This window comes from Oryx dammah, unplaced genomic scaffold, assembly GCF_014754425.2.
Source record: "Oryx dammah isolate SB20612 unplaced genomic scaffold, SCBI_Odam_1.1 HiC_scaffold_11077, whole genome shotgun sequence".
Classification (NCBI taxonomy): domain Eukaryota; kingdom Metazoa; phylum Chordata; class Mammalia; order Artiodactyla; family Bovidae; genus Oryx; species Oryx dammah.
The window spans coordinates 8,019,427-8,045,308 of NW_024080471.1; the positions used below are offsets into that span (position 1 = coordinate 8,019,427).

The 25,882-nt window shown below is 44.5% G+C and overlaps 1 long non-coding RNA gene across 2 annotated transcripts in view; it reads left to right on the forward strand.

Moving 5' to 3' along the window:
* Window positions 1-13,532: 13,532 nt before the first annotated feature.
* Window positions 13,533-25,882, forward strand: part of LOC120860505 — a 56,195-nt gene continuing 43,845 nt past the window's right edge. For both annotated transcript variants that reach the window (XR_005720341.1, XR_005720340.1), the window contains exons 1-2: window positions 13,533-14,042; window positions 21,981-22,111. This is a non-coding gene — a long non-coding RNA (uncharacterized LOC120860505). The remainder of the gene's footprint in view (window positions 14,043-21,980; window positions 22,112-25,882) is intronic.

Below are 25,882 nucleotides of genomic sequence, written 5' to 3' on the forward strand. Positions count from 1 at the left end.
CGAGTCTTCTATCCAAGCCCCTACTCCATGGACCCCTCCCCTGTCACTCTCAATGGGAATATGGATTTCCAACTTTTTATCCATTCTTGTGCCTGCAAACTCTGCCCAGCAGGCTTTTGCTGCAAGTCTTCAGGGCCCTCCTCTGCCTGGCTTTTACTGGTCCCATCCATCTTTGGCCCGGAGGGAGAAAAGAAAGGAAGGCCACTGTAGAATATTCTAGGGGCCAGAGACAGGGTGGTGGGCGACATCTATAGATGTTTCAGTTCTGATTCTGCTTCTCCCTAGCAGCAAGGGTTCAGGCCAGTTTTATCCTAAATTAACTTATGTAGAATTATGTACACAAGCATGTGCTGTAAGCTCCAAAGTAGCGTAAAAATGCTGACTTTTACCTAACTTGGGATCCCTCTACCCATAGAAGATTTACCTGAGTCATGAATTCAGGGACTTACTTCCCCTTATGTTTAATTTATAAAAATATCAAGACTGAGACTAGTTTCTGGACAACATCACTGATTAACTTTTTTTCTGACTGTCTATGAAGTGTTTATCCAAGACTTTCCCCTAAATCTCAAGCTCATCCTTGGGATGCAGCCTTGTCTAGAAACAGGTTCTCCTGGCTTTGGTGCAGCTACAAGTCACTGGGTCACATTTCTACCCTGCCTTGAAGAACTGCCACGGTCAGGTGTGTGCCTTGGGCTCCATGATCAGGGCCAAGAAGTCAAAGGTCCCAGGAGAAATGCAGAGTCCTTCCTGCAAGGCTGATAGGAGAAGGGGGCTGTGGGTGAGCCTCCCTTCCCTCTGGTTCCCATTGGAAGGCCACAAGAGTCAGAGGAGTCAGAGTTTATATGCCTAAGGAGGCTGACTACTTTGGGCAGATCTGACAAGACTGGAAGTACCCTTGGTACTACAACATGGAAGGTGCAGTGAAGGAGGCCTGTATACTGTCTTATTTCAGTGTGGGCTAAAAATTCCACATAGGATGATTCATATGGGAGCTGCTGCCTGGCTGCTTTTTCTTGAGCTATAATAAACGTACTTATAAGTCACCATGATGGCTGAGCTCTGCAGGCTGAAACTCAGGCGGAGTATCTTTGTTGTTGTCTTAAGAATTCCTTCTTCGGGAAACCCCAGTCTTGGCTTTTAAGGCCTTCCCCTGATTGGACGAGGCCCACCCACATTATGGAGAGCAATCTGCTTTACCCATAGTCTACTGATTTCACTGCTAATCATATCCAAAAAGTACCTTCACAGCAACATCAGGACTGCCCTTCACTTGAGCAAATAACTGGGTGCCATGGTCTAGTCAAGTTGACATGTAAAGCAATCATTATGGCCACTTTCCGAGTTTTCTTCACCTCCTCTGGCTGCCCCAGGTTGCGATGCTTCTATCAGTGATGATGCTTTCAAATGCAAAGTCACAAAAACAATCTATTCAAACAGGATTCAACTCTAAGGGGAACTTATTGGCTCTTGTAACTGAAGAATCCATAGCAGACCAGCCTGAGGTCTGACTCACTTCAGGTTTGTACCTCATCTCTCCCTGGTTCTCTTGGCTCCACCTTCCCTGTGTTGATTTTATCTTCAGGCAGGCTTCCCCCAAGATTATAAGATAGTTGACATGCTTTCTTATTCACACCCAAGAGGAAAGAGAGCAGGCGCATCCCTCCCAGAACAGAGCAGAAAGAGCACCAAGCTTGTCTCTGCTTGGCTTGGTCCTGACATCATGTGGCCAAGGGAATGGCCCGCTCTGTATGGCTTAGGTCTGCCCACACCCTGACCGATCCCAGAGCAAGGGGACGAGATTTCCCTGACTGGCATCTAGTTAGGGGTCTTCCCTGGAGCCAGGCCCAGCCAAACAAGTAGCTGCTACACAGTGGCCAAGGGGTGGTCTGGATGTGGACGATAACCTTAGATCTCTGCATCAGTCTCTGAAGCTTGCAGCTGCAGTGCCCAAGCCTAGGGCACAGGTAGTGCTCCAGCCTACGGGACTTGTGCCCACTGGGGCTGAGTGGTCTCAGGCACTGAGAGGATATCTGCCCAGAAAGAGAGATGTGTTCCCTTGGATGTCAGGGCAGAGTGAGTCCAGCGTGGAGGGGTCGGTGGTGGCCAGCAGGCTGGCAGCTGTGTGCTCACTTTCAGCTTCCTTGTTTCTAAACTGCCTCCCTGCCACTAAGGGAGTGATCTCAGGACTGAACTCCTGGCAGCCAACTTTACCACTGTCAGCGTTCGAGCAGGGCTGTGACGCCGCCAAGAGGAGTGAGTCACGCCGTTCTGGTTGGGATAGTTTGGTGGGGACAAAGAATGCAGGAGGAAGGTGACTGGAAAGCTTGTGGGGGTAGTCCCTGGGGAGGGGGTTGTCTCTGAGATTCCCATCTGGAATTTATTATTATTAAAAAAAAAAAAACTGGCAAAAAGAGGAAAAATAATAAAAATTCTGCAGGAATATATATATGTGTGTGTATATATACATATATATATATAATATATGTATGCTAATTCACTTCAGTCATGTCTGACTGTTTGCAACCCCATGGACTGTAGACCACTAGGCTTCTCTGTCTATGGGATTCTCCAGGCAAGAATACTGGAGTGGGTTGCCACACCCTCCTCCAGGGGATCTTCCTGACCCGGGGGTCGAACCCATGTCTCTTATGTCTCCCTGCCCTGGCAGATGAGTTCTTTACCACTAGCGCCACCTGGAAAGCCCATATATATATATATATATATATATATATATATATCATGTGTATGTGTGCATGCTAAGTTGCTTCCGTCGTGTCCAGCTCTGTGTGACGCAGTGGACTGCAGCGGAACAGGCTCCTCTGTCCATGGGATTCTCCAGGCAAAAATACTGGAGTGGGTTGCCACGCCCTCCTCCACGGGGTCTTCCCGAGCCAAGACTCAACCATATATATATTGTATACGTATATAAAACTGATTTACTTTGCTGTATACCTGACACTTACAAAACATTGTAAATCAACTATATGCCAATAAATTTTGTTTTTAAAGATTCTACTTGGGGCAAAAATAGAAATCATAAAGAAAGATTCTGATTTTGATGAAAAAAAGAAAGACAGAAAAAGAGGGGGGAAGAAAGTAAGTGAAGTATGAGGACTTACATCTTAACAAGTGGTAAACGCCTCTTCTGCCCCTCCCTCAGTCCGTGCTGCTGCTGCAGAGACTGGCACTTGCACCACCCAGGATGTCACAGGTGGGGGATGCTTCACTTTGCTGAAAAGCTCAGGTTCTTTGCACAGAGCTGTCTCCATTCTGGGGTCGGGGAGTGCACTCAGGTCAGCTCAGCTCGACCATGGATCCTCAGCCTCCCTATCAACCACTGAACAGTGAGGATCTTCCACTGTCTGAGCCAACACGAATCAACATTGTGTTGAAGAGACCATCACGACGGACCTGGGATTACAGGACGAACATCAGCAGTTTTTCTATTGCCTGAATACAGTTAGAGAGAGAGGCATTTGGGACCAAACACCAAGGATGCTGTCATGTAAACAGGCACATCGTTCTAAACTGAGCAAGAAAAAAAAAATTATTCTGCTGAATACCAGTACAATACCTTATGACTGACAAAGGCTTTGGCTTCTCTCTTGTCACTGACTTCTCATAACAGCCCAGAAAACAAAAGCATCGGAAACCCTCAGAACAGAAAACGGAGGCAGAGAAGTCTAGAAATTGCTTCAAGTTACAGGAAGTCCCCTACACGGTGTAGTGGCTCAATATGTCCGACTCCGCAATCTCATGGGATTCTCCAGGCAAGAGTCCCAGCGTGGGCTGCCGTTTCTTTCTCCAGGGGATCTTCCTGACCCAGGGATCGAACTCAAGTCTCCTGCATTGCAGGTGGTCCTGAGCCACCAGGACCTTCAAGTTGCAAAATTCCAAAGATGCTAGTGTGAGTGCCAGCCTCTGTATGCCAGCTGCTGTACTGTACTACTATACTTTTCTAGGTACTGTACTACCAGATTAAAACTGTTTTCCTTACTTTGTGCGTTGGTTTTTTTTAATATATTATTTGTGTGAAAAGTATTATAAACCTATTACAGTACAGTACTATACTAACTGTGTTAGCTGGGTACCTAGGCTAACTTTGTTGACTGACAAACAAGTTGGATTTATGAACACACTCTCAGAATGGAATTCATTCATATGTAGGGGACTTATGTATATAGTTACTAAGAGAAGCCTCTACTTAAATTTAGATCTGCTAACTCTAAATCCCCACCACTTTTTTTCGCAATATTTAAGAGTAACACTTTGGCGGTTGAGGGGCAGCTATCAATATAGCAAATATTAAGTAAGGTGTGTGCCACAGAATGGATTATACAGGTCTCACTAGCCCCCTTTCACCCACTGGTTTCTTCTCATGCTTCATGGCTTAGCTTGCTAATGCAGGAGTCACATGTTCCTGTTGTCTTTATTCTCCTGGTTTAATCAGGAAAACGAGCCAGAAGAACTGCAATGATTAGCCTGGGATCATTAGAAGAGGAAAGAATTTATATTCACAGTGACTGTATTTCTAGTCCATTGATTAGGCAGTTTTGCTTTTATAAATCAATTGTGGTGATTGCTACGCTAAATAAAATGTAGCATTGCTATCACAAAGAAAACATAAATTATTAGCTTTAAAATACACACTGTCTATCCCTGCAGTTAGGTTTCCTATGGAATATTTCCTATTTTCTCATCCTGATTCCTGTTTTGGTTTTCTCAGGAGGTACCGTTAGAGGTTCCTTAGCTCTGCTGTGGATGTACCCCGACAACATGGGGTATCCTGATGTGCGCGTATGCCTGCGTGTGTGTTCACTCACTTCAGTCGTGTCCGACTCTTTGTGACCCTATGGACTGTAGCCCGGCAAGCTTCTCTGTCCGTGGGACTCTCCAGGCGAGAGTACTGGAGTGGATTGCCATGCCTTCCTCTAGGGGATCTTCCTTACCCAGGAATCGTACCCACGCCTCCTGCGTCTTCTGCATTGCAAGCGGATTCTTTATGGCTGAGCCACTGGGGAAGCGCTAGGTATCCCGATATGTGACATTACTGCTTAAGGTCCCTTGACAGCTCCCTGGTGGGTGCAGGGTGGGGTTCAAAGTCAACACAAGGGACTTTAAGACGATATCACTGCCACATATACCTTCACTCTGCTGCTCCAATCCAGAAGGGATGATGATTTTTTTGGAAAAAATACACAATCACCTTTGGAGGTTCTAGTAATAACTACACCAACAACCTCATCTCTTATAAATGAGTTACATTTTTTTCTTAGGGTATACAGAGGTCATTTCATAAATTGCACATTTCACACTGATTAATCTCGGTGGATCGCCTCTTGCTACAGCAAATATGATAATGTCCAACAATTGTAATGAGTAATCATGGAACTTAATGCCATAAGAGGATGCTTTAAAAGCTAAATAATCATTTTTAAGAGGACACTAGAAGATTGAAGAGGGCAGAATGGAGATGGAAGAAAGAGGAGAAAACAGAAAAATAGCAATGAAGGAAGTGCTCGGGATCAAAACGTTGAAAAGCCGGAGTTTAGGCTTTCAGAACAAAGAAGGAGGCAATTGGCTTCAATAAGATGGGATGTTATGGATTCTAGAGACCAAAAGTTTTATGAATTAATTTATTCAACACACATTCATTGTATGCATCCTATATGTTAAGACTGTGAGGCTTTCAGATTGTTATCATGTTTTTAAGATCTGGTAGCCTTGTAGCCTACAGAAAAAGGACTGAAGCACAACAGACATTTAATGAATAAAAAGAGAAAGGAGAAAGAAAAAGGAAGAAAAAGCAGAAATGGGGACTTTCCTGGTAGTCCAGTGGTTTAAGACTCTGAGCTTCCAGTGCAGGTGGTGTGGGTTGTATCCCTGGTCAGGGAACTAAGATCCCACATGCCACCTGGTATGGCCAAGTGGCCAAATGATATGGCCAAAAACTTTAAAAAAAATTTTTTAATAAATAGAAAAAAAGCAGAAATGGAAGAAAGTAGCAACAGCAATCAATGCAAACGAAACCCCCCTTGCAAGCCCTGATTTTTCCCAGAAAAAACAGGTATAACGTTTTGTAAATGCTTTCCCAGTTTTCCTCAGCAAAGTCGGGCAATCCTCAGTTCAGTTCAGTTCAGCTGCTCAGTTGTGTCCGACTCTTTGAGACCCCATGAATCGCAGCACTCCAGGCCTCCCTGTCCATCACAAACTCCCGGAGTTTACCCAAACTCATGTCTGTCGAGTCGTTGATGCCATCCAACCATCTCATCCTCTGTCGTCTCCTTCTCCTCCCACCTTCAATCTTTCCCAGCATCAGGGTCTTTTCCAATGAGTCAACTCTTCGCATGAGGTATCCAAAGTACTGGAGTTTCAGCTTCAGCATCAGTCCTCCCAATGAACACCCAGGACTGATCTCCTTCAGAATGGACTGGTTGGATCTCTTTGCAGTCCAAGGGACTCTCAAGAGTCTTCTCCAACACCACACTTCAAAAGCATCAATTCTTCAGCGCTCAGCTTTCTTCACAGGTCAACTCTCACATCCATACATGACCACTGGAAAAACCATAGCCTTGACTAGAACGACCTTTGTTGGCAAAGTAATGTCTCTGCTTTTCAATATGCTATCTAGGTTGGTCATAACTTTCCTTCTAAGCAGTAAGCGTCTTTTAATTTCATGGCTGCAGTCACCATCTGCAGTGATTTTGGAGCCCAGAAAAATAAAGTCTGACACTGTTTCCACTGTTTCCCCATCTATTTCCCATGAAGTGATGGGACCAGATGCCATGATCTTTGTTTTCTGAATGTTGAGCTTTAAGCCAACTTTTTCACTCTCCTCTTTCACTTTCATTAAGAGGCTTTTTAGTTCCTCTTCACTTTCTGCCATAAGGGTGGTGTCAGCTCCATATCTGAGGTTATTGATATTTCTCCCGGCAATCTTGATTCCAGTTTGTGCTTCTCATGATGTACTCTGCATATAAGTTAAATAAGCAGGGTGACAATATACAGCCTTGACATACTCCTTTTCCAATTTGGAACCAGTCTGTTGTTCCATGTCCAGTTCTAACTGTTGCTTCCTGACCTGCATGTAGGTTTCTCAAGAGGCAAGTCAGGTGGTCTGGTATTCCCATCTCTTTCAGAATTTTCCACAGTTTATTGTGATCCACACAGTGAAAGGCTTTGGCATAGTCAATAAAGCAGAAATAGATATTTTTCCTGGAACTCTCTTGCTTTTTCGATGATCCAGTAAATGTTGGCAATTTGATCTCTGGTTCCTCTGCCTTTTCTAAAACCTAGGCACAAGCATATGACACAGTTTTTGTAAGTCCTTCCCTCCAGCAGATACTGACTATGAGGAATAAGACTCAGATGCTATTCTCAAAGAACTTAGAATCTACTTGAAAGTTTTGAACTAACATACATTAAATTATGGATCCCACTAAAATGACGTTCAAGCAGGTCAGGGGAGGCCTGATGCATACTTTGGCTGCAAGGTTCAAAGAAGGGAGCAAGTCAAGCTGGTGACAAAAGGAAAAGTAAGATTCATGGGAAGGATGGGTTCCAGGAGGTACCCTGGAGGTGGAGGGACCACTACATCAGATGGAGCAAAAATAAGTGTCGCTTATTTGGGGACCAAGCAGGATCTGCGACTCCTAGCGGAAAGATAATTACTGGGAAGTGATAGGACATGAAGTCAGGTGGAATTTCCAAAGGCCCTGAAACTCATGTATGAGAAGACATCAGGGGTCCAAGGGTGTCTGTCCTGACAGCAGTGCCGTGGGAAGTCACCGGGCAGAGGTTTTCACGAAGGATGGAACTGCGGCTCGGGCGTGTGGAGTTAAGGCCGCTGAAAGGCCACCAGATTCTGAGGAATCAGACCAGCGCGGCAGCACGGAGCAGCTAGTAGATGAGCCATTTCAACAAAGGAGTAGATCAGACGTGGAGGCCAGTCTGATTTAGGGTATGGATGGGAAGAGGGTGTGGAAGATGGAAATGTTGTCCATTTATGTGAAGGGGAGCAAGATTCACCTTGGGAGAAATGCCCAGATAAGTGAGTAAAAATGAATTGATGTTAAGCTGGGGGCACACTTCAGAACAAAAAGAACACCCTCTCCCTCCCCAGCCCCCAGGTTTAGGCAAGGATGGTAACAGGTGATGCAAAGCACCTCCAGCAGGAAATGGACCAGGCTGCCTGGCAAGGTGCCAGGTGTGGTGGAACAGAATTGAACCAGGATGTTCTGGGCACTCAGGAGGTGTTTTCCATCCTCTACCCTGAGAATCATTGGTTGTATGTATACTGCATGAGCCTCACGTGTTCATTCCTGCCTGCACTGACTTGCTTATTCCATGTGTACTCTGTATGTATACAAGGCTCCGCACTGGGTGCCACAGCAGAAAGGGGTAAGATAGGGTTGGGCGTCTTCAGGAAGCTCTCAGTCTATGGGGAAGACACAGATAAACGTGTGTGTGTGTGTGTGTGTGTGTGTGTGTGTGTGTGTGTGCGCGCGCTAAGTTGCTTCAGTCGTGTGATGCCATGGACTGTAGCCCACAGGCTCCTCTGTTCATGGGATTCTCCAGGCAAGAATACTGGAGTGGGTTGCCATGCCCTCCTCCAGGGGATCTTCCCAACTCCGGGAACGAACCTCCATCTCCTAGGTCCCCTGCATTGGCAGGTGGGTTCTTTACCAGTATTGTCACCTGGGAAGCCCACAGATAAACACAGAATGGAGCAGTGAGCCTGAGGAAAGCATTTGAAATAGCCATTAGAGGAAACTCATGGATGCTGTGTTGAATTAGGAGTAAAGAGGGTAAAATTTCAGAGTTCCTTTGAAGATTTCAGGATTTTTTTTTTTTTTTTGCAGGAGTAGAGAGTGGCATGAGTCAGGGTTAGAAGTTTGTGTCTCAGGAATTCACTGGTAGTCCAGTGGTTAGGGCTCTGAGCTTTCACTTCCAAAGATGTGTGTATGCTGTCAGCCCCTTGGTGTGCCCAAAACTTTTTTAAAAAAGAAATAAGCAAAAAAAAAGTGTGTCTCAAAGTTCAACATGTAAGAGGCAAGGGCTGTAGTCCTTCCAGTGTCCTAGAGAAGTTAAGCAGTGTAGCTCCCAGGAGGCTAAGATACAGAGAATGTGCTTTTATACATCAGAGGACCAAACTGAGCCTAAGAACACAGGCTCTTTTTTTTTTTTTAATCTTTACCAATTAGGATATTTTTCAGTGCTATTTTCTGGGTGCATACAAAGTCGTGAAGTGCAGGTTTTCTTTTCATCAGTGTATGACATCAGTAGGAAGTAAGCTCAGATTTCCCTCCAAAGTCACAGCTATGGGCCAGGCAGCGATCTTCTGTGCCCTGTGCGTGGAGGAGAGGCAGGCTGTGGTGGACACTTGGGCTCAAATCTGCCATTCAGATGTTCCTGATTTAGGTCCAGCAGGGCTGCCAGACACTCTCAGCAGGGAGAGGAGTCGGGAGCCGGGAGCCCTGGCCTCTGGGGCCGGTTCTCAGTCTGTAACACTGCGACCTTTCATCCCTGAACATCTCAGACATTCCCACCCCCACCCCTGCCTGGCCCTGGGAGAGCCCTGATGCATTTGCACAAGGCTTAGGGTGTGTGTGTGCGTGTATGTGTGTGTGTTAGTCAGTCATGTTGGACTCTTTGCAACCCCATGGACTGTAGTCCGCCAGGCTCCTCTGGGCATGGGATTCTCCAGGCAAGAGTACTGGAGTGGGTTGCCGTTCCCTTTTCAAGGGGATCTTTCTGATCCAGGGATTGAACCTGGGTCTTCAGCTATGCAAAAAGGAAGTTTAGCTAAGTCAGTAACTGCCTAGGTTTGGACATCCAATAGTCTGGGTTCAAATTCGGCCTCGCTATGAAGTCTGGACAAGTTATTTTCTAGGGCTCTATTTTCTTATGCAGACTGGGCATAAGGAAAGCCCTGGTATCACAGGACATTTGTGGATATTGAATGAAACGATCTATTTAAAAGGCTTCCTGCTGTAGCTCTACCTAGTACGTGCTCAACGTGTGATCCTCGGTATCTGAATATGCCTGTACCCGGGTTCCAGGCCAATGCTAGGGGTAAACAAGGCTGCCTGCCCTTCTTTGCGTCTCTCTCCTAGCAACCCAACTCAAATATCAGCTGCTGAAACTCTAAACCTCATTAACAGACAGCTTCATCTCCGAGACACTTTCACCGTGTGGTATGGACCCCACTTTGACCCCCTACTGTTTTGTTTTCCTGCTAATTTTCTGGTTAGTCCAAGGACTTGATCAACAGTGTTACCCCTGCCCCCAACCCCCACCCCCCACCCCCACCAGAAGATGGACAGCAGGCAATTGGGGAACTGGGGTCATGGCAGCCCAGAGGCAAATCCTGCCCAAGAAGCCCTGTAGGAGAGCCCACAAAAGAAAGAGACTCTTTGCCAGAGGAGATTTTATTTTGCAGTTTCCAAAAGGTAAGGGAACCCTTCCAACATTTTTTTTTTTTTTTTTGCTTACAAACTCAGAATTTAAACATAGGACACTGAATGGGCAGAACCTTGGCCCACCCCTGAGTGCCCGGGGCATGTTGCCAGCACCAAGAGTTCGAGTTTCTGCCCACTAGGCTTGTAACCTGAACTTTCTATTTCTAAAATCCCAGTTCTTAGTAGCCAGCACACATTTTGAGCCACAAAATTCTGAGAATTATTGCACTTGTCAGCTGCTAAGTCACATGCGCTTCAGCCTGGTCCCTTTCATTGGTATAATCATACTTCTGTTAGAGACTATGAATTTCACTGTCACATAAAAAGTGGCATCTCTTTTAATACCGCCCAGGGCTTGCCATAATCAGCCAGAAATATACCACTGGGCTTGTCATAATTCATCAATTTTCAGGATCCCTCAGAAACTCCAAATACAATGACTGATAGCAAATTAATGGATCCTCCCATTTAACTTCATTAAAGGACTGACCCCAAGATGAAAATTTAGTTTAATTAGGATAATATCTCATATTTAAAGTGCCTCAAAGCCAGGAAGCCCACAGATCTTCTCTCTTAATTTTTAGAACAACACTTTGTGTCACCTAGAGCCAAGCTTAGTGAACAGGTATGTTTGTTCCCATTTCATGGATGAGAAGAAGTTGCCTCATGTTGACAAGTAAAATAACAATTACAGAGTTAGGAGCCAGGGATGCGAGCCCAGACTCAGGATTTGCAGTTAAGATTGACTTTATTGTCTTCATGTATGTCTGTGAACTATTCAGCAGAACAAAAATACATACAGAATCTTTTTTTTTGTTTTAATCCATGTTTAATGAATAGGGGATCCTGTGTACATGGCCAGGCTGTAAATAGATGGCAGTAGTGGAATGCAGGCATGGACAAATATAGAATGAAGCTTGTGCTCAGCAATGCTGCCCCCCTCTCTCGGCCCCAGTCCCCAGGCTGGTATGTTAACTGGTCTGTTTGGAAGCTTTTTTTTCTTCTTCTTCTTCTTTTTTTTTTTAAGGTTCAGTTGCATGATAGTACAAAGAGCCTTGTGTTACGACTCAACACTGCTATTTATACCCTGTGACCCATTAAGCGCTGATTCCTTGGTTGGGGTTCTCCCAACATCTTGAGAAGAAAAAAAAAGAGGAAAAAAATAGCTTGACTGGAAAAAAAAAAAACAGGAGTTCTCATTTAACAATTCTCGAGTCAAGAATTTGGAAACATGACCCCAGCCAAAGCTTTCAGAGGCCTGGTATCAAATGTTGTTATTTTTGGTGGCTGGAAAATCAGGCTGCTTGAGGAAAGGACAAGGTGCCCAGTGGCTGCAGCAGGAAGCAGAGCAGGGTTGGGGTGGGGGTGGCGCGGGGGGTGGGTGGGTGGCGAGGCTGACCTCACAGGAGGAATCTGCAGGCAACTTGGGCAGAAGAGAACCTCACCGTCCTTCGGTCCACCCCCGCCCCCAATCAGAGGGAGGCACAACGTGTATATTTCCCTTTCCGGGTTTCCCAACGACAGCTCGGCACTCTTCCTCCCCGATACCCTGGGAACCAAACCTCAGTGATGGCTAAACCCCACCTCAGCCCCACCAGGAGATTTATTTTTCCTTAAATGCAGTATTTCCCATGAAAGTGAAGGGCCTCCCCCTTTTGGGAAAGCTACACGCTGGAGATATTTTTACGCTCTGTCTGCAGTGGGTGAAAGGGAATCCTGGCTTAAGATAGAGCCAGTAATGCCCTCCAACCCAGCAGGGCTGGGCCAACGTCAGAGCGGAGGCACCACCCATGTTTGGGAATACAACTCACTCTGTCTGTTCCCCGGGTCTCTCTTCCAGCTCAGCCTGTCCCAGCACATGGATGCTCACAAGCATGAGAACATGTGCAAGCACACATTCGGTCATATGTGCACACACACACATGTGTGCGCATGCACACAAGCACACACATGCACACATGTCACCACACATATACACATGCCAGCATGCATGCACACATAGACAAACATGTACAACCAGCCTAGGTGCCTGCTGGTGACCGCTGTGTCATGGACATTTAGTTCAATTCAAAAATTATTTTGAGGGGGGTGGGAGGGGGGATCAGGTTTGGGAACGCATGTACACCCATGGTGGATTCATGTCAATGTATGGCAAAACCAATACAGAATTGTAAAGTAAAATAAAAAATAAATAAATTAAATAATTAAAAAAAAAAATTATTTTGAGAGTGTTAGGGAGCCATGTGTCATACTCCTCTGTGAAAACAGCTGAGAAAGACATCAGACGAACTTACACTGGAGTGAGGTAGAAAGGAGATCAAACCAGTCCATCCTAAAGGATATCAGTCCTGAATATTCATTGGAAGGATTGATGCTGAAGCTGAAACTCCAATACTTTGGCCACCTGATGCTTTTGAACTGTGGTGTTGGAGAAGACTCTTGAGAGTCCCTTGGACTGCAAGGAGATCCAACCAGTCCATTCTGAAGGAGATCAGCCCTGGGATTTCTTTGGAGGGAATGATGCTGAAGCTGAAACTCCAGTACTTTGGCCACTTCATGCGAAAAGTTGACTCATTGGAAAAGACCCTGATGCTGGGAAAGATTGAAGGTAGGAGGAGAAGGGGATGACAGAGGATGAGATGGTTGGACGGCATCACCGACTTGATGGACATGAGTTTGAGCAAGCTCCGGGAGTTGGTGATGGACAAGGATTCATGGAGTCACAGAGTCGAACGTGACCGAGCGACTGAACTGAACTGAGGTGGAAAGTCTAAACCCTATTCTTGGCATTATTCACATGCCCTCAAAGCTACCTTCCATGAAAAGGTCTTTAAAATACTTAGACTTGATTCTTCTTTATAAGAAAATGAATGTTTAACATTTAATAAATGTTTAATGTGTGTGTGCTAAGTCACTTCAGTCGTGTCCAACTCTTTGTGACCCCATGGACTGTATGCTGCGAGGCCCTTCTGTCCATGGGATTTTCCAGGCAAGAATACTGGAGTGGGTTGCCAAGCCCTCCTCCAGGGGATCTTCCCAACCCAGCGATTGAACCAGCATCTCTTATGTCTCCTGCATTGGCAGATGGGTTCTTTGCCACTAGTGCCACATGGGAAGCCCAAAGAGTGATTGATACCGTGTAAATCGTTTCTTCATATATTATAGGGGGAAAAATTACTATTTTTAACACCCATCTAGAATAAATGTACTTGAACGCTTTCTGCACATGCCAAAACAAAATATAAAGCATGTTAGATGCTCCACCCTCCGTGTCTGTGGGTTCCTCATCCGAGGATTCAACCAGAGGCGGATGGTGAGCAATAACTGGTTGAACCCTCGCCTATGGAGGACTGGCTACCGGACTGGAACATCCGCAGAAGCTGGAATCTGCCTCAGACGCTGGAACCAATCTCCCGGGGATAGCGAGGTATGGCTGTGACCTACAAAATAGGCTGTCAATACCTGTGATTTCCTCCGAAGGGAAGACGTAAATCTTCATCCAAGCCTCTCCCACCTGCTGATGTCGAATGCTAAGAGATGGTTTCCAGCCAATGCAACAGAAAGTCAGAGGGCTCAAAGGTAGGAAAGATTACAGGTACCCTCTATAACACCTGTGTGATGAGGAGAGATGCTCAGGGCTGTGCCTTGGAGATCCTAGTGACTCAAGTGAGACTATATACCTTAGTCTCTAACTCCCAGTTTAGATACTTCTGCTGCTTCTTGTTGCTGGTGGGATGTGGAGCCACACTCAAGAAGCATATAGCCTTGGTCAGAAATCCCAAATTTGAGGTGTATTGCCTCGAGTTTACTTTGGTAGAGAGAAGGCCGATCCAAGCAAAAACAAAACTTCCCTCTCAAAACACAGCAACAATGATCATAACAACCCTCCTCCCTGAAATCTCCAAAAATCCTTCCTTACAGGAAGTGGTGGAGGTCCTGGATTTCCAGTCCCTGGTGCCCCCTGGCTTATTCCTGCACCCTTGAATGCCTTCCTCTGCTGAGTGGCTGTGTGAGATACTTGCAGATTCAGGAGACAAAACACGGAAGAGATTTGGTTTTCTGAGCCTCTGTGTGTGTGTGTGTGTGTGTGTGTGTGTGTGTGTGTGCGTGCTCAGTCATGTCTCACTCTTTGTGACCCCATGGACTATAGCCCACCAGGCTCCTCTGTCCCTGGGATTCTCCAGGCAAGAATACTGGAGTGGGTTGCCACTTTCTCCTCCAGGGGATTTTCCCAACCTAGGGATCCAAACTCTAGTCTCCTGGATTGGCAGGTGGATGCTTTAACACTAAGCCACCTGGGAAGCCCCTTTTCTGAGCCTGAGTAGAGGGTATATCCCATTCAGATGCTGCCTCCAGGAAGGCAGCCCTTCCAAACTTGTTTGCTTAGTCTTGGAATGTCCACTGTTACAAGGGACATTCCCACACCCCTCATCTCCTGACTGCTCCTTGGCAGAAGCCCACATCCACTTCCTCCCTTGTCCTCTCTCCTTGCCTTTTGCCCACTCGACAAAGCCTCCCAGAGGGGACTTTCCACTCCCACGGGCAATCACTATCTTGTGACAGAGGCTCCTGCCAGTCATATATACTTCCAGTTGATACTGGTAAAATAAGATAAAATAGTCTGTGAACAACAGACTACATAACAACACTCAATCCTCAGTCCTTTTTTTAAAAAAAAAAATTGTAGTTGTTTACAGTGTCTGTTAGTTTCAGGTGTATAGCACAGTGATATATATTCGATATACATACATATATATATATATATATACATATCTTTATCAGATTCTTTTCCCTTATAGGTTATTGCAAAATACTGAGTAGAATTCTCTGTGCTATTCTCTGTGCTAGTAGGTCCTTGTTGGTTCCCTATTTTATATATAGTAATGTATATGTGTTAATCCCCAAATCATGATTTATCCCTCTCCTACCCTTTGATAACCATGAGTTTCTTTTTATAATATGTCTTGGGGTCTGTAATAAGCTCATTTTAACTGTTTTTTTTTTTAGTAGATTCCACATGTAAGTGATATCATATGATATTTGTCTTTCTCTGGCTTACTTCATTTATTATGATAATCTCTATGTACACCCATGTTGCTGCAAATGGCATTATTTCATTCCTTTTTATGACTGAGTAATATTCCATTGTTTATGTATGGACCACATGTGCTTTATCCATTCATCTGTTGGTGGACATTTAGGTTGCTTCCATGTCTTGGCTATTGTAAATAGTGCTTCTATGATCACTGGGATGCATATATCTTTTCAAATTATAGTTTTCTCTGGATATATGCCCAGAAGAAGAATTGCAGGAGCATATAGGAATTATATTCTTAGTTTTTTTCAGGAACCTCCATACTGTTCTCCATAGTGACTGTAACTCCTTAATCTTATTAAAACAACACTCCTAAGAAACTGGGCTTACCCTCCTAGAGGTTGCCTTCTCAACCTGCGGTGCCTGTGAATCACCCCAGGAACCTGCTAAAATCAACATTCTGAGTCAGTGGGTTTTCCTTGGGACCCAAAAGTCTGAATTTCAAACAAGATTCTAGGCCACCCTTTCAATGGGAAGGGGTAGACCTCAAGCTCCTTGAAGGCCCATTCCTCTCTGATGTGACTGTGTCCTCACTGTGTAGCAACGTAGCTGGCACATGGTGGGTCTTCAGTTGGAAAAGAGGAAGAGGGCTGAGAAGAGAGACAGGAGGTTAGGAGTTTTCCACTGGGTAAGTCTTTCCTGTTTTTGACAACACTGGGTAAGTTTCGTGTCCTTGATATTAAACACCAAGACAGGCTCTGGTGAGGCAGATATGAACAAAGGCTAATGAATCTTTCCATTCTTTTTTTTTTTTTAATTAATGTATTTTTAGTTGGAGGCTAATTACCTTACAATGTTGAGTTAGTTTCTGTTGCACAATGTGAATCAGCTGTATGTATACATATATCCCCTCCCTCCCCTCCCTGCCCCCCCCCCACCACCATTCTATCCCTCTAGGTCATCACAGAGCACTGAGCTGAGCTCCCTGTGCTATAAAGCAGCTTCCCACTAGCTGTCTATTTCACGCATGATCATGTGTAAGTGTCTGCTCTCCAATTAATCTCAGATCTCATCCCATCCTCTCCCGAGATTTCCTTTCTAGCTATTCACAGATGGTCTCAAGGTCCTCAAGGCTTCCCGCCAGTTTGCCACATTAGCAAGAGAATGCTGGAGTCCTCTCAAAGGCTTGGGAGCTGGGATGTTACGATGCCATGAGGCGCGGTCAGTGCAGAAAGGAAGCATTCTCATCATATGCGGCTTATATCTCGAGCTCACCGACCAAGGTGTGGGGCTCCATGACCCTGGGGAGCATTTGATGGACAGCATTTCCCTTAGAAAGTGATAGAACTTTTCCGTTTGCAGTTTGTATCAAAGCCTCAAAGTCTGTAATTTATTTCATCTCTTCTCCTCCTCATTTATAAGACAAAGCCTAAACTGCTTGATCTCTAAAATGCATCTTGCCAACAGCAAGCAGACTCATGGAGAGCCTCTGCAGCTGTGCCAGCTTTCATCTTAAAGAGGGTACAGTGCCAGAGAGACAGGCATGCCCTGCTGGTAATGAGGTGGTGGCCTCGTTCACCAATTCATTATTGTTTTTAGAAAAAACGCATTCTAAGTCAGCATTTTAAAATATGAAATTAACCTAATCCTTCAATAAGTGGGAGGTTGGAGTTAGATATAAGCATATACATAGAATGGATAAAAAACAAGGTCCTACTGTATAGTACGGGGAACTATATTCAATATCCTACAGTAAACCATAATGGAAAAGAATACTAAAGAAAGAATGTATATATACATATATATTATAATAACCATAATATTATAATTATATATATTATATATACATATAATTATATATGTATATAACTAAATCACTTTGCTGTACAACAAAAATTAACACAACATTGAAATTCAACTATACTTCAATAAAAATAAAATTAAAAATATAAAAAGCAAACAAAACATAGAAAAAAGAAAAAGAAAAAATCACTCTAATACATTAATATTATGTATTATATCAATAACCTCAGATATGCAGATGACACCACCCTTATGGCAGAAAGTGAAGACAAATTAAAAAGCCTCTTGATGAAAGTGAAAGAGGAGAGTGAAAAAGTTGGCTTAAAGCTCAACATTCAGAAAACTAAGATCATGGCATCTGGTCCCATCACTCCATGGCAAATAGATGGGGAAACAGTGGAAACAGTGGCAGACTTTATTTTGGGGAGCTCCAAAATCACTGCAGATGGTGATTGCAGCCATGAAATTAAAAGATGCTTACTCCTTGGAAGAAAAGTTATGACCAACCTAGACAGCGTATTAAAAAGCAGAGACATTACTTTGCCAACAAAGGTCCATCTAGTCAAGGCCATGGTTTTTCCAGTGGTCATGAATGGATGTGAGAGTTGGACTATAAAGAAAGCTGAGCACAGAAGAATTGATAGTTTTAAACTGTGGTGTTGGAGAAGACTCTTGAGAGTCCCTTGGACTGCAAGGAGATCCAACCAGTCCATCCTAAAGGAGATCAGTCCTGGGTGTTCATTTGGAAGGACTGATGTTGAAGCTGAAACTCCAATACTTTGGCCACCTGGTGTGAAGAGCTGACTCATTTGAGAAGACCCTGATGCTGGGAAAGATTGAAGGCGGGAGGAGAAGGGGACGGCAGATGATGAGATGGTTGGATGGAATCACCAACTCAATGGGCATGAGTTTGGGTAAATTCCAGGAGTTGGTGATGGACAGGGAGGCCTGGTGTGCTGCAGTCCATAGGGTCGCAAAGAGCCAGACACAACTGAGCAACTGAACTGAACTGAATACATTAATGTTATCTAATACTAATAATATCTAATACTCTAATAAATTAATATTCACTATGTTAAACATAACTATTATTAGCATTTAGTTGTGTTTTCTATTTGTTTCCTGTGATTGTTTCTGTTTTCATAACTATGGTAATTTTTATATTATTCTGACATATATGTAATTTTGTATGCAACTTTTAAAACGTAACATTGTATGTAAATATTTTCCATGTTATTGTAGCTTTCATCACCACCTGCATGACATTTCCTTGAATGGCTATAACTGATGATATATATAGTCTTCATATGCTTATGCACACTCGGTCGTGTCTGACTTTTTTTGACCCCATGGACTGTAGCCCACTAGGCTTCTCTGTCCATGGAATTTTCCAGGCAAGAATACTGGAGTGGGTTACGATTTCCTTCTCCAGAGGATTTTCCCAACTCAGGGATCAAATCTGTGTCTCTTTTGTCTCCTGCATTGTTAGACAGATTCTTCACCAGTCAGTCAGTCAGTTAGTGCAATTAAATGTACTAGGCATTTCAGTTGTTTTGAAGGCTTTATAAATATAATTGGACTGCAAATACATGAGTAGTTTAGCAAGTGTCCATTGGCACCTGGCATATATTGTATCTAGATTATCTAGTGAGCTTGAAATCCTTTATAGATGTATCAATCCAGGATTTTTAAAGAGGTATATAATGGGAGTGAGGGGTGTGACCACAATAAAATCATCCAACAAAGGGTCTCTAGAAGCAAACAAGGAAGAGACTTGGCCTGTCAGCCTCTACCATGGAAGAGCTTCTGGGGAAGCAACGGGGCTGGTCACAGAGGGAGCTGGAGCCCTGGAGGCCAGGATGGGAGGCCAGGATGAGAGGCCACTCCCCTGGTCGTGGTCCTTTGACCACCTGCGAGTGCCTTGCATCCCTGCCCCCTCATCTACATCTGGGAATGGTGGGCCTTCCCTGGTGGGCTAGTGGTTAAGAACCTGCCTTGTGATGCAGGGGACACAGGTCGATACCTGGTTAGGAAACTAAAATACCACATGCTGCAGAGTAACTAAGCCCACGCACCTCACCTACTGAGCCCACGCACCTCACCTACTGAGCCCACGCGCCTCACCTACTGAGCCCACGCACCTCACCTACTGAGCCCACGCGCCTCACCTACTGAGCCCACGCTCCACAACTATAGAGCCGTTGTGCCACAACTAAGACCCAACATAGCCAAATAAATATTGAAAAAAATAAATGAATCTGAAATGATACCTATCTCGGAAAACTATGGTGAGGGATGAATGAAATACACAAAAGCACTTAGTAGGGTGCTTGTCTCAGTGGGAGCATGCAGTACAACTTAGAAAGGACTGTGGCGTCAGCGATGAGAGAGGTTGGGGAGCTGCCCACCCCCACCACTGGCTAGGCCTGGGCTCACTTGCCATGTGTCTAAGCATTGGAAGCTATAAATCAAGTTAACAGATTGTCAAGGAAAACTTTTATCCTTACATCTTAATAACCTTCACGCACAAAAATAGAGAAATATATGAAAACTATGGTATTTCTATGACTAAAAGTGAGTAAAGTGTTAAAGACAGAGGAGGGACTTCCCTAGGGGTTTAGTGGTTAACAACCTGCCTTTCAGTACACAAGACAAGGGTTCCATCCCTGGTTGGGAAACTAAAATCCCACATGACTCAGAGCTACTAAGTCTGCACGCCTCAGTGAAGACCCAGTGAAGCCAAAATATTTTAAAAGTAAAATAAAAGGGAATCCGATGATGTGTAAGGCTGTCTGGCATGTTATTTGGATGAGTATTAAGAATAAAAACATATAAATTCATAAACTATGATATATTTATTTAATAGTACTCGTTTTCTTGCCTTTATTTCAGCACAATCATTAATTATACTTACATAATCAAGATTTTCCAAAGTCTGTGCTTCATTAATAGCACTAATCTAACAGATTAAAAATAAATGTAATTGTATTAAAATATACAAAATCTGAATATATTTTAATCAATGTGTAAATTAATGTTAATATAGGAGGATAACAATTTAATTATTTTAGATGTTTCCAGAAAAGTTATTTTTCTTCCAAAATATTCAAAATTACCCATTTTTACCAAAATGCAAAAATATATTTTAATTAATAAATATCAAAATTTAAAATTATTTAAATCTGGAGATGTTTACAAGTTTTAAAGATTTAATTACATTTTATGCATTTTTGTATAAAAATAAAACTACATGCAACTCTAGCAAAATCCATTTTTAGTTTTATATGTCACATATATTATATCTCAGTTCAGTTCCGTTCATTTCAGTCGTTCAGCCATGTCCGACTCTTTGCGACCCCATGAATCGCAGCACGCCAGGCCTCCCTGTCCATCACCAACTCCTGGAGTTCACTCAGACTCACGTCCATCGAGTCTGTGATGCCATCCAGCCATCTCATCCTCTGTCGTTCCCTTCTCCTCCTGCCCCCAATCCCTCCCAGCATGAGTCTTTTCAAAATGAGTCAACACTTCGCATGAGGTGGCCGAAGTACTAGAGTTTCAGCTTCAGCATCATTCCCTCCAAAGAAATCCCAGGGCTGATCTCCTTCAGAATGGACTGGTTGGATCTCCTTGCAGTCCAAGGGACTCTCAAGAGTCTTCTCCAACACCACAGTTCAAAAGCATCAATTCTTCGGCGCTCAGCCTTCTTCACAGTCCAGCTCTCACATCCATACATGACCACAGGAAAAACCATAGCCTTGACTAGGTGGGCCTTTGTTGGCAAAGTAATGTCTCTGCTTTTCAATATGCTATCTAGGTTGGTCATAACTTTTCTTCCAAGGAGTAAGCATCTTTTAATTTCATGGCTGCAGTCACCATTTGCAGTGATTTTGGAGCCCCTCAAAATAAAGTCTGCCACTGTTTCCACTGTTTCCCCATCTATTTGCCATGGAATGATGGGACCAGATGCCATGATCTTAGTTTTCTGAATGTTGAGCTTTAAGCCAACTTTTTCACTCTCCTCTTTCACTTTCATCAAGAGGCTTTTTAGTTCCTCTTCACTTTCTGCCATAAGGGTGTTGTCAGCTCCATATCTGAGGTTATTGATATTTCTCCTGGCAATCTTGATACCAGCTTGTGCTTCTTCCAGCCCAGCGTTTCTCATTATGTACTCTGCATAGAAGTTAAATAAGCAGGGTGACAATATATAGCCTTGACGTACTCCTTTTCTGATTTGGAACCAGTCTGTTGTTCCATGTCCAGTTCTAACTGTTGCTTCCTGACCTGCATATAGGTTTCTCAAGAGGCAGGTCAGGTGGTCTGGTATTCCCATCTCTTTCAGAATTTTCCACAGTTTATTGTGATCCACACAGTGAAAGGCTTTGGCATAGTCAATAAAGCAGAAATAAATGTTTTTCTGGAACTCTCTTGCTTTTTCGATGAGCCAGCAGATGAACTATGCTATTGTTGTTCAGCTTCTAGGTCATGTCCAGCTTTTTGTGACCCCATGGACTGCGGCATGCCAGGCCTCCCTGTCCCTCACTGTCTCCTGGCATTTGCCCAAGTTCTAGAACTAGAACTATATTTATATACAAACGTAAGGAAAATAGAAATTATGTAATATTGCAAAATGTTGGCCAATGCACAACTGTTGCACACATTGTATGCAGTTGTTTTAGTACCGCCCAGAACCCTGAGTTGGAATGGGAAAGGAAACAAGAAAATGGACTCCTGGCACTATTGGGAAATAATTCTTCATTATGCAAGAATTTACTACATCCTTGCTCTATGAGAGGAAGAACTTAACAAGGTAATGAATTTGTCTTTTCTCTTATCTCAGCACTTCTGCCGCTTGAATCCTGTCTACACTCCAAATAATGGTCATTTTTGCAGTCAGCAGTGGTGCATACACATCTTCTGGGGACTCAGATTCAGGGCCTTCTTTTTACCAGAGATATAAAGCTGTGGATTGAGCAGTCCTGGTCACCAGAGTGGATGTTTAGGATTACAAGTTGTTCTGCCTGCCCTGAGCACTGACTTCAAGGGATTGGTTACCATGTGTATTTCAGTGTGTGTGTGTGTGTGTGTGTATGTCTCTGTATCTGAGGAGCCCTTGAAACTGTGGGGCTGGGTCAGAGCCTCTCTTGACTATGTCTAAAGGCAAGCCAGCAATTAAAAAAAAAAAAAGAGCAATGTTACAGCCAAACATTTATTGGGATAAATTTTCTGCAGTATGCAAATCCTTCTTGCAAATACCATTATCCACATCACTTCCCATGTTGACGTTGAATCTATTCTAGAGCATCTCTCAGTGCCTTACCCACCCTGGATGGCTTGACTTTCAAAGATTGGATTGTGTCCATTGGGACATCAGCTTGTTAGAGAAAGCAGATGAGAGAAGGCCCGTTGTTTCCCACCACCAGGACCAATTCCAGAATTGGACAACCTGCCCTGAAACATAGCTGCCCCTCTGGAGAGAAGGCCCCAGGACACAAAGAGGGGCCAAAGCTGAACCAAATGCCACTCGGAGTCACTGCTGTGTTCATTAAGAATCTCTTTGAATCTTACCCCTTTTTTCATTATCTCTGAAACTCAGTGGAGCTTTACTTCCTACCAGAAGCTTCCAGCCATTTGTTGGGGGAACATGACTTTGAGGAAATAAGACACAAGTGTGTTTGAATGTGAAGCAGTTACTTTTGCAGCTCAGTTGGGATATGATAATATCACTGTTTGCAGAGCTGGGACTCTGGGCTCTCAGGCGGGCTAGTATAGAAAACTGAACTGGCCAGCAAAGGTGCGCAAAACCACAGAGCCAGGCCCTGAGCCCAACCCACCCCTAGGAGAAGGGGCCAGCTGTCCACTTGTCTAGGAAAGAGCAAAAGCTAACACACTCGGCTTTGAAATCTTTCCGTAAAATATTCACCTTTTTCTTTAGAAGTAGTTTATACAGTTACCACCTGCTTACCTTTGATTTCTAATTAGCCTACACTAGATTTTTAGAAGGCCCCTCTCTACCCTGGGTTTAGTCCATTGTTTAAATATAATATCATCATTTCAGGCACTTCCCTGGTTGTCCAGTGGTTAAGAATCTGCCTGCTAATACAGGGGACACAGGTTTGATCCCTGGGAAGATTCCACATGCTGTGGGGCAGCAAAGCCCATGTGCCATAACTACTGAGCCCATGCACTCTAGAGCCCATGCTCTGCAACAAGAGAAGCCACCATAATAAGAAGCCCTCGCACCACAGCTAGAGAGCAGCCCCTGCTTGTGCAACTAGAGAAAAGCCCATAAACCCTGTGCAGCCTCCCAAAAACATCATTTCAAAATGATAACTTTTCTTGTTAAATTAAAGCAGTGACCTTATTTTCCTTCCATTCTACCTTAGGTTTTAAATCATCCTTCTTCTGAGATGTGTTTGGGGTAGTGTTTATATTTCTATTTATTTCAGGAATATTGGGGGTGGGGTCAAGGAGAAGTGGAGGAGAATAAATCTATGGTCATGCTGGGAGACAGCAAATCACTCCCACAAATCTCTCCTGAGAGGCCATCATGTGTCTCATACTGCTCTGGTGGCCCATAGTCTCCTGAGCTGGTTGTCATCTAGGAAGAAAGAGGAACCCAGTATATGAATGACTATAAATCACAGGAGCCCCAGGTGAAGTTATAAGAGAAGAACAGGGTAAACTGTCTTCAGTTCTTTATATGGATCAGGAAGAGTTTCTTGCTGAGTGTTTTAAAACAAAAGAAAGAAAGGCTTCACCAAGCCCTGGAAAGGCTGGCTGCTTGGGACAGGATGAATGGGGCACTCTGATCTCAGCCTTGTTGGGTGGTTTGGATGAGACACATGGGCATCAGGGAACATGAGGGTTTTAAGTAGGGAGGGTCCACTGATTAAGATTCCCACTTAGTTTGATTTTGTTTTGAGTTTTGTTTTGGCCATGCTACATAGTATGTGGGACCCTAGTTCCCCGACCAGCGATCAGACCCACGCCCCCTGCTTTGGAAGTTGGAAGCACAGAGTCTTAACCACTAGACCACCAGGGAAGTCATGAGAGCTTCATTTAGGAAGTAAATCAGACAACGGAGTGTCCAGCAGACTAAAGTTGAAAAGATAGGAGATAAAGAAGCCTGCTGAATAAGATGGCATCTTGGCTTGGAAGGAGTAAGGATCTGAGCTTAGAGAAATAGTAGGACACTAGCCAAGGATTTCTGGGTCTACTTGTAGGTATCTGCACTGCCTTCAAGACCCAAGGGTCCTTCTACTCCTGCCCACATGTTTATTTTGTGTTCGATGCACATAAATTGCAAGCACGTCTGTCACCCAAAGGTGTGGACTGTGTGGACGTGATGAGCAGAACAAACTTGGGTCCCAGGTTGGGACATTCAACATCATCAAGGGTTGGAGAGGTCGCAGAAAGAGCACAGCTCTGATGTTGGCTGGAGGCATAGGTGAGACTCATAAACAAAGGAATGAACACCAGAAAATTCTAGTGGACTGAAAAATAAGAGAAGAAAAGTCAGCATGCACGTGGCCGTGCCAAAGACTGGGTGACAGGACAACAGAAACACCAGACAGGTTTGAGAGCTCAGCTTGCGTGAGACTTTGCGCTGGCACTTGGGGGCTGAGGCCCTGGGCAGAGATGTTTGGTCAGTTTGCTGCGTTTCCTGGGCATCCAAGTCTGAGGCTGCAGTGTGTGCGCATGCAGGACGATTATTGAAGAGTGCTCTTGGGGAAAAAGAAGGAAATAGCAACTCACTTCACTATTCTTGCCTGGGAAATCCCACGGACAGAGGAGCCTAGCAGGCTACAGTCCTTGCGGTTGCAAAGAGCTGGACATGACTTAGCGACTAAATACACACTGCACACAACTTGGGAACATCTTCTGTTGAGGAGTAAAGGAAGCAGAATTGGGGAAAGGAGTTGAACTGGGAAGCAGGTGCAGCAGAGGCCTCATCCAACCCCATGGGAGCTCTGGAGCTGGGATGGACCTTTGGACTTGGCCCCAGTGAGTCTAGACGCCTGGGTCTTTGTGTCCCATGTGTACAATCACTGGATGTGGGTGGGGGTGCTGGTTGTTCAATGACTCCCATAAGGCAGGGCAGTTCCTTGGGAGTCTCAGCCAACCCTTGCTGCAGCCAGGGGAATGAGAATGGGGTGCCATGGCATCTACTGCTGGGGATTAACCTTGTCTATTTGGAGACTCCTGGGGGAGACGCTGGCAGAGGGAATGCTATCACTTAGAGCTGCGAGCTCCTCAAAGCTGAGAGGTGGTGCAAAGCCAGCAGCTGAGGGGCCACCAGATGACAAGGTCAGTGAACCCGAGAGACAGTGGTCCAACCTGACTACTGCAAAGTAGTTGAGGGCAGTGGTAAGGGAGAGGGGTCTGGAGTCGGACAGCTTGGTCTTCCATCTGCCACTTACCAACAGTTTGACCTTGGATACATTACTTCATCTCTTTGCCCCTCAGTGTGTTCGTCAATTAGGGACCAAAATAGTACTTACCTCATAGAGTTGTTGGGAGGCTAAACGAGATAATGCGGGCGGAGCACTTGGTCCTGGCCCATAATAAGCAGGACTCT